The sequence below is a fragment of the Apodemus sylvaticus genome, chromosome X, assembly GCF_947179515.1.
Source record: "Apodemus sylvaticus chromosome X, mApoSyl1.1, whole genome shotgun sequence".
NCBI lineage: Eukaryota > Metazoa > Chordata > Mammalia > Rodentia > Muridae > Apodemus > Apodemus sylvaticus.
In genome coordinates this window covers 102,631,792-102,644,764 of record NC_067495.1, presented here as the reverse complement: position 1 = coordinate 102,644,764, position 12,973 = coordinate 102,631,792, and the positions used below count along the sequence as shown (strand labels likewise).

Here is a 12,973-nt window from a genome sequence, read left to right as displayed (position 1 = left end):
TTTGAATATTTAAATAAGTCGGTGCACAGCCTGCACTTTATTGACTGAGCTTCTTGCAAGTTCTTCATACTTCCTTTGACCTTTTTTTCATGGTCCCATTTAAAATGATACCTGAAAATCCACATGCCCAGATTTAGTTTTAAACTCCCCTTTCACAGGCCTTCTTCATAAACAGCCTCTTAGGTGGCTTCTCCCCACAAAAGTAGACCAAGGTAAGATGGCAATACTGGTATACTCAGCTCTTGTCTGTTGACATAGAAATATTTCAAGGTTTATCTGCTGAGGTTTCTAGTAGCCAAGGCTTTGGAGGAGGCTGCGTCAAGGCTGGAGAATATGGATGTAAGGATGATAACTTTGTAATTAGAAGTTTAGGTATTTTTACAGTGTTTTCATTTTCCATCTTACATAATGACTTATACAAAGAAGGCTCTTGAGGATGATCATAAATAGAACTTGTTCCTGAGATTCACAAATGACTATTGTCATATTGTGATATAATAAGAACTATATATTTGCTCTCTGTCTCCATTTTCTGGCACACAGCTCTGAAACTCCCTGTGATTTCCCCAGCACCAGGATGTCAGACATATCTTTTTTTGTTCTATTATTTGGCCTTTGACCCTAGTTCCAGACTCAGAGCTCCAAATCCCTTGGAATTTCCTTGGTGATATGAGTATCTTCTGTTCTAATAAGGCTGCCCTTAGTGAGCACTCAGATGTGGCTAGTCACCTGTGAAACTAAGCAACAATCAAAAGTGTAGAAACTTCACTCCAACCCCTACTCTGCAGGAAGGGAAGAGGTTAGACATGAAATTCAAAGTAGCTCATGCCTACACCATGAAGCATCTATAAAAAATTCCCAAATGCCACAGTTTGGAGAGTTGTGAATATGTTGAACACATAGTAGTACCTACAGAGGGAACAGAAGCTACCCTTCCCCTCCCTCCCACACATATCTTCTGATTGGCTATTTATCTGCATCCTTCGCAATGTTTTTTTTTTTTTTTAAAAAAAAAAAAAGAAAGAAAGAAAGAAATGAGTAAACGTCTGTAAGTTTTTCCCAGAGTTCTGTAAGTAAGCCTTGCAAATGATTAACCCACAGGTGGGGAGAAATGGGGTACAACCCGTGGTCATAGGAACTACACTTTATAGCCAATTAGTCAAAAGAGGAAACCACAAGCCAGGACTTACAGCTGCTCCCTCGTGTGTGGGTAAATCTTTCAAGACTGAAAGTTTACTCTAAGATCTGATCCTAACCCCAGGTGAACAGACACTGTGAAATTAAATTAAATCATAAGAGACACTGTTGCTGTTTGCTACGGAACTGGTGTGTTGAGAAGCCACCCCCTTCAGACACATTCGTTTTCAGGGGTGCTGAGTGTCGTGAGTGTGAGTACCAAAAGCCAGGTTTCCTGTTCCATTTGACTATGGTTCTCTTTCAATCCACGTGAAATAAACGAATTAGTTCTTAGGCTACACTTTCAGAACAGACAATCCTGTGATCTGAGAGGGGTTCAAGCTCATGGTCACTTTATGGGAGGGAGGAGCAGGTCTACTAAAAGATTAAAGACAGACCCATGTAGGGGGCCATGCTTCCAAATTATTTCTAAGTCATTTTCTTCTGAGATAATAACAAGAATATAGGTAGTAAATAAATTTCTAAGCTAGCATGTCAAAATCTGTTTTAATCTATAACTGGAAAAACAAAATTGATAGTTAGACTTCATGAATGTATGCATTTGCATGAGAAAATACATTGTGAGTGGAAAGCAAAGGCACCTAGCATACCCCATCTCTTAGTTTTGAAAGTTCCCTGCCCCCTTTCCAAAAAGAAGCTGAGAGAGAATAGGGGCCCTTCTGTTCAGTTGCCAGTAGCTGCAAGGGCTCTCCTAAAGCAGTCCCTAAACATCCCATGGGTGTGTTTTCCTGTGTGAGCAGCACTGTGGGATATGTTTAAGTCACTTGAAAGGCCAGATTGTTTGGGATTTGTTTTCTAATTTAGAACCATGTTCTCTTCATAGAAATAAATGTTACTAAGTATAAAGGAGCCCTTGCCAAACATGAAAGCAGGTGTCTCTGCTCAAAAGATTTTGTTGGAGGTTGAAGTCATAATCCATGCAATTACTTTTAGAAACACAGCTAAGTTGGTGTCTTTTCCTGAAACGTATCACAGAATTCTTGTCTTTCGGGAATTTAAGTAGCCTTTCTCCTTTGGTTTGTTTTCATTACTAAGATTACAGTCTCTCTAGTGTTTCAAACTTAAAGAAGTTAGTTAGACATGAGATGGTGTCTCATTCCCCAGAGAGCATTCTGCCAGAGAACCTGTGCCCTCTTAACCTCTCTGCCTCTGGCCTCAGGCCCTGGCCCACACACAGGAAATACCAGGCTAAAAATGACCATTCAGGTCAAGCTCTTCCCAGGAGGTGGTGGGTGACAGAGGCAGGGCAAATCACACGGTGTACCTCTCACCCTATCCTCAAGCCATCACAGGCAGGAGAAACCAAGTGGAAATGTACACTCAGTGCTCTTCCACAGGGAAAAAAAGATAATTTTTAAGTAGCCTGAGAGGAGCATGGGAAAGTGATAGCCTCATGGGCACCCTGGTAAGGGCGAGGACAGATGACACTAGATACATGGACAGCATATGTGCATAGAAACTTTGGATCTGTTTTTAGTACAGGCTGAAGGAGAGGATTCCTCTATTCCCAACCCCACCACCATGAGTCATTGCCCAGCTATCTGGTCAATTTGGCGCAGCCCTTTAAAGTCTGTGACAACTGCCCTGCTTCATTTAGGATGGCTCTGAATAAAATGGTAGCCAAAGAATTTGACTCTGGCCCTTTACCCATCTGCAAGCTGTGCTAGTCATGCAAGGAGATCATTATAGCTTCTATTTGTATCCTTTCTCCTCTTAGAGGACTCCCAGAATGCAGTGCATCTGTCCTCAGTAGGACCTGAATCAAGGCTGCACATATAGAACACAGAGTGGCAGTGTCACTATGTTTAAGTGCGCCTAGGAAAGGAAAACAATAAGTTCAAGGCCGGGAGAACTGAGACAAAAGACTAAACTACCTGAGAAGTGGTAGAGATGGTAACAACAACAGCTAAAAACCCTTCTCATTTCTGACACAATTACTTCAGAATAACAGAAGCCCCTTTAGTTCTACTTACCCCGCAAACTACATTTGGCTAGCCTTTCAAATTTAACAAATCAAAAAACAAGCTTATAAAGTCCTGTTCTTGTAGGCTGTTCAAAGGCAAAGATACAAACCTGTAGTTTGATTGTCTAGAATTAACAGCTACTGGACCTAAGGAAAAATAAACCCCACCTTGTTACATATCACATTAGAATAACGATTGTACTGACATCTCTACTGAGTTAGTTTAATGATTAAACCAGGATTTCCTTTAACTTCCGGAACCAAAATGCCTCCCCATGCTAAACCAAGGGGCTCTATATGCATGTTGGGGCATGTCTTTGCCTCCAACCCAGCCAGGAGGTATCTTCTATTGTCTGCTGGGTAAAGGTCAGGAATGAGAATCATGTGCCCTGAACATGTGACACACACAGCCTTGGAAATGCAACAGCCTCATGTATATTTGTGTTTTCTAGATCTCAGGACTATCTCAGGCTTTTAGAAATCCTCAAGTTGTATTATCCTTCTGTTTTTCCTTGTATGCTTTCTGGTCAGTAAGCTGGAAAGTTTAGCTATTGCTTCAGGCCACTGAGAAATTGTATCTACTGGTTTAAAAAACAACACCCTGTGTAAAAGGCTTTCTGCCAATGTCAAATACATAAGACTTATAAGTGGGGTCTTCCAAGGAACTACTAAACAGTAACTTGGTGATAGGTCGCTACAACTAAAACTATAAAGAGGCCATAGTGGCCGCTAGGCAGCTGGATTTTCTGTGACTGGAAGTGTTGATTTTCAAGGATATTACAGCTGTGAAGTACAAGTCCAAAGGTGGGAGGAGGGCACGTTAAAAACACTTCTTCCCGACATGTTTGTTTTCTTGGATACAAGGCCCCTGGATTGGTGCAAGCCTTTTCATTTATGGAGTTCTAAAGAAACTGAGTCTGATACACACTGCCAGTTTTTTTTCACTGCTATTAAGGAACAAATATTCAGAGGCCCTTGCTCTGCTATTTTTGCTGATGTTATACTTTTCCCAAGGATTGACTATATTTTCTCAGGGTTATTTTAGAAAATTGTAAGTAAATGAAAAAATGCCTTGAAAAGCAACACACACACACACACTCACACACACACATACAGTTTAACAAAGACACAAAACAAGACTTCAAGATACTGTAAACCTTGTGCTAAAAAAAGAAATACCACAAGCTCTTTAAAGTAGAGTTAAAAGGCCTCAGAATCTCAGGGTCAGGAAGAATTTGTAATAGAGGTTAGCTCCCTGTGGGTTCCCTTTCTAACTCCAAGCAAGGACTGCTGGTTCCAAATCAGCTTCCACAGCAATACATGCAAATTTAATATAGTACTTTAGGTTGCATCTTCAAAACCAAAACAGGCACTGGAGAAGACACATACCCATCCCTGAATAGCCATTCATAGTTTATTCCATAAACTTTACAGGGTACCTACTGTGTGTTAGACATGAGAGAAAATTAGCAAGATACAGTATTGATCCCTCAGAGCTTTTTAATCTACAAGGGAAGATGGTTCTGGAATTGGATAATAGCAGGATATAGAACGTATGAAGGAGAGTGGGGTAGAAAGTGGGAAAAAGAAAGCACAGGTCCAACTAGGGATGAATGGACCTTTTCAAAGTTAAGAAAGGTGACAAGAGAACTAAGTCTTCATGGCTGCTGAGATGAAGCTGTGCCCTGCTCCAAGTTCTTTCATACTGTATACAACAGTGACTTTCAGGCTGCCTTGTCCTGATTGAGTCCATTTTACAAGTAGCATGTGCTTTGAGTTTGAGCACAGAGTCAGAGTCAAGATAACTCTGGATTCCATTGTGTACACAGACACCACCACCTGTCGAGCACCACCTATGAAGCACAGGCTAATACTTTTTTTTCCCCTGAAAATAGAAGCATAACACTTACACAAACTGGTAAGATGGGACTAGATGAACACATGTGCATATTAAAAGCATATGGGGTGGGGGAACAGGCCGAAGAACTTACCAAACTCACCAGAACATGTACACCACTTGCACCTGGACCCTGAAGACACCTAATACGTGATGACAATAGCCCCCAGAGACCTGCTCTCTGACCACTCAGTATGTTTATCCAGCGACTAACAGGAACTCGTGACTGACCCCAGGGCTTCAGATCAGCTTGTTCCCTACAGCTATTCAAATTGTTTCCCATGCATCTGTTAGTCTGTCTAGACATGCTCCTGGACCTTGCCTCTATAGTTCAACTCAGTCTGGCTTACAGATACTGCAGCTCACCCCCTCAGCCCTACAGCTCAGCTCTAACCGCCATCCATCTGAGTACCTTACCTTACTGAAGAGGGGCAGACGCTCTTTACATCTGCCCTGCTTCTCTACCTGTCTGCAGTGAGGCCTTTTTGAAGCCCTTGCTCCAGCCTTTTCGACCCTCCTGTAGCTATACTATAACCTTCGCACATACAGACAGAATTACTGCTTGACGTGCAATCTGGGCTACTTGATAAAGTGTAGCCGGCAGGCTACCAGTATAACTTATAAATTTGTTGTTGTTCAAGAAATTCTGATTTTGTAGAAAGATATAAAAATGCCCATCTGTTTCTCATATAGCACACTCTGAACAACTAAACAATAGCAATAAGATAGAAGCTTATAATGTGGAAGGGAGGAACTTCCTGGTCAAGGAAACACTGAATAGACTTGGCAAGCAACTGAGCGTAGGGTGGGGTAGGTGAAATTGAGAGACTAAAAAATAACTTGGAGTATTCAAGTGGGAGTGGTGACACATTGACAAATAAAGGAGTGGGCTGGGGGTTAATTAGCTTGGCATATCCAGAACAGCTTGGATTCACAGGGATGGGTGCCAGGTTCAAAAAGAGAAGGAGAAGACCACCTACAAAGTAATTTTGAAAAGAAGCATGGTAGATGTCAGGTTGTTTAGGAAAGCCTAAAAGTCAGGAGAAAAAAGGTCGAGAACACCAAAGGCTGGCACATCCTAGAATATGCCTTCATCTCCTTCCACCTGGGTTTAATGGTTGCTCTGGTCTCCCCCAGTCTCTCTGACTGGAGGGAGTCAGTATTCCACTTCTATGCTATGATACTGGTGACACTGAACAGTAAAACTCAAACTAAATCTAAGACAGTAACAACACTTCAATACTGAGCTCACGATTCATGCAGAACCACGACCACAGAATTGACACTATCCAGTCAAAATAAGTAGCGTATTAACTAGTTTTCTGATTTTTACATCTGATTCTCTGTTATTTTCCATACCTAGCATGTTAAAGAGAAGCAATGTCTGATGGAACTTAATCTGTAACCTTGGAGGAATAACCATACTTCTTTGAACCTCAGATTCTTCTACTTTATGATGTTAGACATATATTTTAAAACTTCAGGCCATAATTCGTCAAAGGTTAAGATATCTACATAGTATGTTGTAGTCAGTACTTTTGGTGGGCAAGGCCACACCTTCACCAGGACTGCTTATATATACATATCCTTGGCTGTCAATTTAAATTCTGATCTCACTTCAGGTCCCCAGAAACAGACTTGTGTCTTTGTTAAATGTCTTTTACCCTCTTCACAGTATAGCAACATGGAATAAATCTCATTTGTATGCTTTCTACTTTAAAAAAAAACAAATAAATAAAATTGAAAGCTGGTGAAATTGTTCAGTGGGTAAAAGCAATGAAGTTTGCATCTCAAGCCCTCATAACAATAAAAAATGCCAGGCATGATCCAGATTGTCTGTAATCTCAGCAGTGGGCTATGGCAGACAGGGTGGGGAATGCAGTGTGGGAAGACAGGAAGATCCCAGGAGTTCATTGGCCAGTCAGCCTAGCCCAAAGAGTAAAGTTCAAGTTCAATGAAAGAGGCTGTCTCAAGAGAATAGGATAGACAGCAATAGAGGAAGACATCAAATGTCCTTCTTCTGTACACATACAAACCTAAGGATTATATGTATAGAAGAGAATGAAGATTTACAACTTAAAGGGCCAGTAAATATCTTCAACAAAATTATAAAAGAAAACTTCCATAACCTAAAGAAAGAGATATCCATAAAAATACAAGAAGCCTACAGAAATCTAAACAGACTGGACCAGAACAGAAAGTCCTCCCAGCACATAATAATCAAAACAGCAAATTCACCTAATTAAGAAAGAATATTAAAAGCAGTAAGGGAAAAAAGGTCAAGTAACTTATAAAGGCAGACCTATCAGAATTACACCAGACTTCTCACTTGAGACGATGAAAGCTACAAGATCCTGGGCCAATCTCATATAGACCCTAAGAGAACACAAATGCCAGCCCAGACTACTATACCCAGCAAACTCTCAATCACCATAGATGAAGAAACCAAGATATTCCATGATAAAACCAAATTTACACAATATCTTTCCACAAATCCATCCCTATAAAGGTCAATAGATGGAAAATTCAGGAGACAGCAGGTGCTGGTGAGGATGTGGAGAAAGAGGAACACTCCTCCACTGCTGGTGGGATTGTAAGATGGTGCAACCACTTTGGAAATCAGTCTGGAGGTTCCTCAGAAAACTGGGCATGACATTTCCAGAGGACCCTGCTATACCACTCCTGGGCATATATCCAGAGGATTCCCCAGCATGTAATAAGGACACATGTTCCACTATGTTCATAACAGCCCTATTTGTAGTAGCCAGAAGCTGGAAAGAACCCAGGTGTCCCTCAACAGAGGAATGGATACAAAAAATATGGTATATTTACGCAATGGAGTACTATTCAGCCATTAGAAACAATGAATTCATGGAATTCGTAGACAAATGGATGGAGCTGAAGAACATCATACTCAGTGAAGTAACCCAGTCTCAAAAGATCAATCATGGTATGCACTCACTGATAAGTCGATATTAACCTAGAAACTTGGAATACCCAAGAAATAATCCACATATTAAATGATGTCCAAAAAGAACAGAGGAGTGGCCCCTGGTTCTGGAAAGACTCAGTGCAGCAGTATAGGGGAATACCAGAACAGGGAAGTGGGAAGGAGTAGATGGAGGAACAGGGGGAGAGAAGAGGGCTTATGGGACTTACGGGAGTGGGGACCCAGAAAAGGGGAAATCATTTGAAATGTAAATAAAGAATACATCGAATAAAAAATAAATGTAAAAAAAGTCCCAATCGTCTAAGGCTATGCCACTTGAGAGAAAACAAAAACAAACTCATCAGCTTAGTATTTAAAGCTTCTCCAACAGGTGTCCTTCCCACAATTCCAGTTGCTTCATATTGCTCATTACTACTTCATAGTATCTGCTCTTTCTGGCCACAGATGAACTTCCTGATACATGAGAGATTCCCATCTTTGCTTATTCCTGTCTTACCTATCTTTAATTTCTTGTCTCAAATGCTACTTTCTGTTTTTCCCCATTAATTTCTCAACAAGAAATCAGAGAAAGCTCTCTCTTCTAAACTCACTTTATTTATATCTCCTTTATGGCACTGGGTCCTTTGTATTTTAGATTACTGTCATTTGTGGACATCTTGTGTATTAAATATATCAAATGTATCTCTATATTAAAATGAACATTGTAAAATCTCAGGTCATGTAGTGATCATCTGACCCCTGTAGCTCTGGTCATAAAGCTTTACAAGAACCATACCAAAGGTTAATCAAATGTTTACCAAATACTAAGGCACACTAAACGTCTGCAAGGCCACATATAGTAGTACATGCCTGTAATCCCAGTATCTGAGAGATTGAATCAGAAGCAATTTGGTCAGTCTTGCTTATATATCAAGCTTGAGGTCACCCTTGACTGCATGAGAGCCTATGTCAAAAAAAAATAATCTGGTTAATTCATTCATTTAACCTCAATGGTAACCTTTAATCAGCACCTACCAAGTGATCAGTCCTAGGCTAAAACCTAAAAATAAAGCATACCTTCTCATACGAGAAATAAAAAGTTAATTTGCATATAGTATGATGAGAAAAATATACTATGGCCAACTGATGCGTAAATGTAGTTTGTATAAACCAGTTTGGGGCTTGGAGGAATCTTTGAAAAGAAAGAAAGCAGTAAAAGAAAGCAGTATTCATCAAATTAGGCAAGAAAAAGATGCTGGAGGATAAGGAAATGTGAACCAGGGCCAGAGGGAGATTTCTCATTGGTAAAGTGCTTGTTGCACAAGCATGAGATTCTGAGTTCAGATGTGCAGCACACACATAAAATCTGGGTGCGGTGGCATGTTCATGTAATTCCAGTGCTGGGCAGTGCAGGCAGTTAGATCTCTGGAACTCACTGGCAAGCTAACCTAGCCAAGTGGTGAAGTTCACATTCAGTGGGAGACCCTACCGCAAAAGATAAAGTGGAGATTGATTGGGGCTAGACACCAAACACCAACCTTTGGCCTCCATATGCATGCATACTCATGTATACAGCCACCACCTGCATTCACTCACCTGAACACAACAGCACAAACATGCACACCTTACATACAACATACAACACACACACACACACACACACACACACACACACACACGGGGTTGGGGGAGAGAAATAGGGAGAGGTGGGGGAGAAGGAGAGAGAGAGAGAAACTTGAATCAAACACTGACAGCTCTGAGGGCAAAGGGAATGAAGAAGAAATGGAGAGAGGCAGGAGAGTGTGAGAGACAGAGTGAGGGGGAGGGAAACATTAATAGTGACATCATACAAGGACTGGCAAGTGTTGAGACTATGGAAACGCTCAACAGCAAGCAGAAGATGCTGGCTTTGCAGCTTTAATAAGTATTTTTGGACTTTACTCAGGCTTCAAGGAGCCTCTGAAGGTTTTCTAAGACCTCTATAACTATATACAGAAATTTAAAAAATTACAGAACTAGTATATCAAGTCATCATCCATTAAAACCCCCCCATGTCATTTCTTTTTACTATTCACCACTGATTAAATGTTGTTAAGAAAACAAACACAGTGAGACAAAGATGTGTGGGGTTTTTGTTTTGTTTTATGTTTAAAGATGGTGTCATGAAAATGGTTAAGGGTGGTCTCCCTCTGGTTCCTCTGGTAGCATGCTAAGTGTTAGACCACCTGAGAAGTAGAGTGTTTTCCAGAAACTCTTTTCCTCTTTTTGAGCACTTTCCCAGTGTTATGCTCATTTACAACCACCTCCACCTTCTCCCAGACCACAGGAATTTCCCCCAAACCCTTTCATTATAACACTTCATTAGAAAATGTTGCCAGCAGACATATGATGTTTAAAAATTCTTTACCACTGAAATAATGTAAAGGTAAGTTGCCAAAGGCAAGTGTAGGTATTACATAAAATCACAAGTGTGACTTCACTTTCAACACTAAAGATCCATTACAAGTTGATCCCAAGGCAAAGGTCTATAAAATAAACTTGGTTTAACTGTTATTTTATTATTATTTGAACCATGTTGCTCAAGAAAAGACAATTTGGCCCTATACCAAAATGATGGAGCTTGGCAGTAAACTGCTTCTTATCCCTAATGTGCACACTTTGTACCAGACACCAGGAAAATAAATATCTACCCACAGCATGAAAGATTCGGGTCAGTGGCCAAAGAAAAATATTCTCAAACTCTGCCAGGAAGAGAATCTCAAACTCCTAAGGAAAACATGGCAAATTTTCATCTTTAACTATGATTCCTCAAAAAGTATGTCTTCTTATGAGTTGTCCAGACAAAAGTTCCTTCAGACATTCCTAAAATAATGCTTAATACACCAGAACAATTCCACTTTTAGATTTAGTTCCAAAACATCAATGCCTTTGTCAATGAAAAATACAGTTTAAAGTGTTTACAACAGCTATAACTTACAGTATCATAAACGTAGACATAAATAAAAATCCATCAACAAAGGAATGAAGCTTAAAATGTAGTCTATCATACATGAGAATATTACACGGCAATGAAAAAACAAGATATGATAGATATTATGTTAAGCAAAAGAAACCAGGTACAATAGAGTAAGTACAAGGGGATTTTACTTAAATAAAGTTTAAATCAAGCATAATAAATAAATTATAGAAATCAAAACAGTTGTTACCTCAGGAGAAATATTCACTAGGAAGAGAAACCAGAACTCCCTAAGTAGTCGGAAATGACTATATCTTGATTTTGGTGGTATTTACAAACATAAAATCTCATTGATCCATACATTTAATATTTGTGTACTTAGTGTGGTACATACCTACAGTACCAGCACCTAAGAGACTGAATCAAGATTACCAAAAATTCAAGCATAAACTGGGTTACATCATAATTTCAAGGATATCCTGGTTTACAAAGCAAGTTCCAGAAAAGCCTTGGCTACATAGTGAGATTGCTTTAAAAAAAATATACTGAAGCGTAGTATGGAAGGAAACACAGTCCAATGGAGACTTCCTAAAATATATATGAAGACAATTCTAATAAGGTCTCAAAATAAAAGGAGACATGGAGTCTCAACTGTCCATGTCTTGTCACCAAAGTAAGCTTCCAGTACCAGGACTGGATTATATCCAGTTGAGTCATTGGCCAAAGGGGTCCCATGGAAATCCCCAAACAATCCAGGCTATTGCCATGACAATAGGTTGCACTCCACATCCTGACAGCCCCTTTGCTGAAGGAAACACACACACAACTCACTGAATATAGGGAAGTCGAACTACTGACTACATAGACCTTTCACCTCATCTTCTAGTGTCTTTGGAAGGTGAAGGAACTCCTCATGCTATTGAAAGAGAAACATAAATAAAACCCAGCCACAAACCCTTTGATCTACAATTTGTCCTGCCTACAAAATATGCTAGGGGAATGGTGACACAGAACTTGTAGGAGTCACCAAACAATGTCTGATTTGACTTTAGGACCACTCCACAAGATGAAATGCATACCCAACAGTGCTTAAATGACCAAAAACTAAATCCCAGAGTCCTAGGATAAAACTAACTACTACTTGTCTTAAAAAAAAAAAAAAAACGTAACAGTACAATGACTTCTAATGCTATTCTGCTGTACGTATAGATCAGTGTCTTATTCAGCCATCATCAGAGAAGCTTCCTCCCACAGCCTATGGGAACAGACACAGAGACTGACAGCTAGACATTACCCAGAGACAGAGACACAGAGAAAGAGACATACAGACTGATAGACAGACCTTGGAACACTCAGTTCTAAATGGGATGTCTCCATAAAATCCCTACCATAAATCAGGAAACCCCATGGAAGTGGAGGTGTAAAGAATGTAAGAGTCAGAGGGGATGGAGGACACCAAGAGAATAATACCCTCTGAATCGACTGAGCAGTGCTCATGTGCACTCCCAGAGACTGAAGCAGCAACACAGGGGAGCATGGGTCTGCACCACGGCCTAGGCATATTTATTACAGCTTTTAGTTTAGTATTTTTATGGGACTCCTGAGTGTGTGGATGAGTGTAATCTCTGAATGTAATTCCCTTTCTTGGGGCTCTTTTTCTTCTGTTGATTTGCCTTGTAACTTTGATGGGATGAATTCTGCTTTTATTTTGTTATGTTTTGTTGTTATCTTTTAGAAGCCTGTTCTTTTCTAAGGAGAAACAGAAAGAGTGGATCTGGATGGGAGGGAAGGTGGAGAGGAGTAGAGGGAGGGAGAACTGTAATCAGTCTATATTATTTGAGAAAAGTATCTATTTCCAATAAAAGGAGAAAATAAAAATCTATACATTCATATAAAATTGTTTATAGATATAACTTTATAAGAAAAAAGGGAATGCTAAGTTTCTATATTAGATTTACTTCCAAAACATACTAGTAATATACATAGAAATTACATTAACATTATTCTTTATCAATTTCAGAAATTAAAATA

At 39.9% G+C, this 12,973-nt stretch overlaps 1 protein-coding gene across 1 annotated transcript in view; it reads right to left on the bottom strand.

Moving 5' to 3' along the window:
* Positions 1–12,973, bottom strand: part of Atg4a (autophagy related 4A cysteine peptidase) — a gene marked incomplete at its 5' end in the record, with an annotated part of 79,724 nt that overhangs the window by 52,025 nt on the left and 14,726 nt on the right. The window lies entirely within an intron of this gene.